General features: G+C 35.4%; 2 long non-coding RNA genes across 2 annotated transcripts in view; one reads left to right on the top strand and one right to left on the bottom strand.

The window, feature by feature from the left end:
- The window catches only part of LOC116185691, a 23,279-nt gene that overhangs the window by 10,740 nt on the left and 8,528 nt on the right, over positions 1 to 4,011 (top strand). The window lies entirely within an intron of this gene.
- Positions 1,743 to 4,011, bottom strand: part of LOC102676559 — a 19,995-nt gene continuing 17,726 nt past the window's right edge. The window contains exons 2-3 of the long non-coding RNA XR_421841.2: positions 2,359 to 2,470; positions 1,743 to 2,295 (exon numbers count right to left, since the gene is read on the bottom strand). This is a non-coding gene — a long non-coding RNA (uncharacterized LOC102676559). The remainder of the gene's footprint in view (positions 2,296 to 2,358; positions 2,471 to 4,011) is intronic.

Genomic DNA, 4,011 nt, shown 5'->3' with positions numbered 1-4,011 from the left:
TTTTTTTTTTTTTTTTTTTTTGTAGAAAGTTTTTTTCCAAAGACAGGATCACTTACTCGGTTGGGCAGGATGTTGGGCTAAATTTACACGGGAGAGTATTCTTTTTACTAGTAGTGACACGATGATCTCGAGCACACGAAACATCTTTGGAGATATTGAACATATTGAGCAGGGAGCTTGCGTTAATTCTTGACTGCTGTAGTGGTGGTAATTGAATACAAGTAGATTAGAATGCAAGATATTTTAAGAAATGAATCATCAAATGAAAATTAATTCTCTGTAAAATAACAATTATGATTATTAAATAATTATTTTTCTTTGTTCTATATCATATTCTCTTACATTTATTCTACAGAAGATATATAAAATATGACTCTCTAAATATACCATTTTATTAAAAGTTTCAATTCGTTCTGAAGCATTATATTTGATTTTAGACATCGTTCTTCCTTATTCATTTTCCATCCTATCTGAAAGACACTCTTCGATTAGTCGAGCGATTGTAAAAAATCGCGCGGAGATATTTTTATCGTTGAATATATGAGGGTCGCGAAGATACACCGAGCTGACACTGTCGTTTCATTTACAGCCCGTCTTCAACGCCGCGGTACAATCAGTCGACGATAACTTTTCGTATAAGCTATTAATCTATCCACGATTGCCAGCTTTCCACGTTTTATTGCCCCGTTTCTTGGGGAAACGGAAATCTATTTTTCTAATACGGTTCAGATAACAGAAGGAACACGTACCGCATCCACTTGTTATCGCTGTTGCTTAAAAGGTAATTTATCGTTACCTCGGTCTCGTCGGCTCTGCTTACGAGAAAACTGGAAATACGAGGTCGCTGTTAAACATTTATACACATTTGCCGTGAAAACGATTCGTTACGTCGATATCCTCTCGCTAATCGATTCTGTTAAAATACCAAACGAGCAGATCCTTATTGATCTTATACCGAATTTCTCTTCCTAAATAATTTTTATATATTCAATATAATTTATTTTTTGTATTTTCTTGAATTAAACTCGGGTCCAGCATTTTTAAATTGTACGTAAAACTTGAAAATTCTCTTTCTTTTTTTTATTGGATATATATCTGTATCTATATTTTTCTTCGTTATATTTTTTTATTACGTTTTATCTTTTCTTCGTGTCTTCTTTATCAGGAAAAATAAATTAAATCTACTCGTAGATAATCCATAAAAAATACTTTCTAAAGAGCTGAAAATAACTTGAAAATTAATCTTACATGAAAATTAAAGTATGCTTGAAAGATTTTAACATTGATATCGAGATTTTATTATTATAATTTTAAGCAATAAAAATTTCTTCTCGTTTTTCTTTATTACCTTCGATTTTTGCCAACATTCTTGACAATTTAGAGCGAGGTTGATTGATCTTGTTTTCATAGTTGCAGTTGACGCGCGTTTACGCGTATGTTTCTTTTGAACATGTTTCAAACTGCGTGCCGACATTTATCGTTCATCACCGGCGAATTTACACGGATGGGACGAAATAAATTCGAGCTGCGTTTTGCGAATCTTCCAGCCATCAACTCCACGAGTAACGAGATTTTCTAGTTAATTCCAGACTGTAAATTCTAAAAATAACGAGGTCACGCATAACATTTTTTTCTTTTCCGTTTAATTTAATTTAAACGAATTCCTGCTTCGCAAATATTTTCAAATTTTATTGAAAAAAAGTATCGATGATTCGATAATATAAATATAATAAATTGAATAACGTATTCTTCTTGTGATCCTGATTTGTCTGTCTAACATAATATTGGAATCATTTTTAAGAAACAAGGATCCTTGTATTCAGAAACAATTGAGAAACGGTGTTTGTTTGAATGAAATTTCTACGAAGCCAATAAAAGCACGTTAAAAGCGTTTAAACACTGGCTAAGTTAATTTACCTCGTTTCTTCACGAAACTCTTGTTTTCGCGAAGAATGCAATTACACAATTTCACCTTTATACAGCGGGAAAACGGGTACACAGTGTCAATAGCAACGAGTGTAACAGAGGCCTTTGATGTCTTACCGATGCAAAGTTTTAAAGGTCGAAGTGAGCGGATACCAACCGACCGCAATACAGTGGTTGAAACAAACGCGCGGCAGCTTTACCTGTCTGCTTTGTGCTTCGTGAATGCGTGCCACGCTTGGCATTAGTTGGCTACTCGTTATAACTAATGCAGAAATACTCTTCTAACCGGATACCAATTACATATGTACGTGTAAGTAATAATGTTACTTGGCGATCGTTCGGCATCCTCTCCTACACTTATGCGAATCTCTGTGAATAACCTTGGAACAGGATTTATTAATTAAAGAAGATGAAAATCGCTGCAATAATTACCCGTTAAATTAAAAATTCCATTGTACGTGCTTAGACCGTTAAATTGCTTTTGTTCAAGTGGCGAGACGAATTACGAATATCTTCATTTCTTCTTCTTCTTCTTCTTCTTCTTCTTCTTCTTCTTCTTCTTCTTCTTTTTCTGAACGAAATTATAAAATATCAAAGATAATAATTAATCCATCTGGAGTTTAAAAAATTCCAAGGATTAAAATTTATTTCGATTGTTCGAACAAAAATTCGGTCTCAATTCTTATTCCAATATAAGATATATACCTCCATTAACCCTGCAACCCTGCAATAAAATTAAAAGAAATATTACTTGTATACAAAAAAATTACATCCACTCATTCGTTTTCTCGTTATATAAAAATAAATCAACGGCGAAACCAAACTTTCATCAAGGAAAGGAGTTTGCAAGAGATGGAATTCAACGACAAAGATGTTGTAGCTAACGTAAATCCCCATACATCGGGCGTGGAGTTTCATTTCATTCGGTGCTCCCGCGTAATACGAGTCCCCGAGTCTGATCCTCGGTCTGAGATCATGGTGTTATTTGCCCGATACAGGAAAAGGGAGATAAATTTGATGATTTCATTAGTCCACGTTCCGTAACTTGATCATTGGCCGTTGTTGGCGCTGGTGGCGTCCCTGGTGGCTGGTGGCCGGAAGTGGAAGGCCTCCGCTTCTTATCTCGCCCGCATTAATCACGTCCCCGCAGCCTATCAACCGGTTGGAATTCTTTTCCACGCTGGGAGATACCTGTCGGCACGTCAGCCCGTGGAGGGATATAAACGCACGTATCCTTGATACCGGCTAGGCATTTCCGTGTAATTGAATGGATTAAGAACGCCCCGTAATCTACCTGCCTCGAGGTTGGAATTGGATACGTGGAAGGTATGCAGAGAACCTATTCGCTGGAATCTCGTGCGAGGCTTGGCACGAGTGTAAATACATAATGTTGTTCATTGATATTTTAATTTAGCATTTTGTTGCCGATGAAAGGAATAGACGTAAGAAACGAGCGATGAATATTTGATGGGAAAAAAGACAAGTGTATATCGAATGTAAAAATAACAGAGGTATGTTCACTCGAATAGAGTTTATTATCATTTCTGTGCTTTGCAACTTTGAACGTAACTTCTCACGTCTTTCGATTCCATACGTTCGAACAATGTGAATTCCTGTTTGACTTACGACGTATTGTTAAGATTTAACGTCCCTTCTAATCTTTAGATATTATTCCTCCTATGTTTCAACAATATGGAAATTCTTTGGAAATTTACCAACATTCGTATCCAATCCCCTTTTCTTTTTCATAATTTCCATTTATATTTATTAATTCAAAATATCTTTTATAACTTTATTTCAATTTACCAAAATGTAGTTAATCAGTAGAGAAAAATAATTATTACAAAAGGAGGAAGAATAACAATATATATATATATATATATACCACTATTTCTATTTCAATTCATTCGTCTCCACTCGATTTCAGATTATAAATTCACTCGTTACACTTCCTTGCACTTCGAAATCAATCGACCTTTCCGTTCCCCGCCACGACATTCGATTAATTAGGTGCAAAGTTGCGGATTCGATGCTGCCTACGTAAATAAGCGCAAAGCCGCTTGTGTCGCGTTCGTTAGTAGAGGT

This window comes from Apis dorsata, unplaced genomic scaffold, assembly GCF_000469605.1.
Source record: "Apis dorsata unplaced genomic scaffold, Apis dorsata 1.3 scaffold_254, whole genome shotgun sequence".
NCBI lineage: Eukaryota > Metazoa > Arthropoda > Insecta > Hymenoptera > Apidae > Apis > Apis dorsata.
This window is presented reverse-complemented; position numbering and strand designations above follow the sequence as displayed.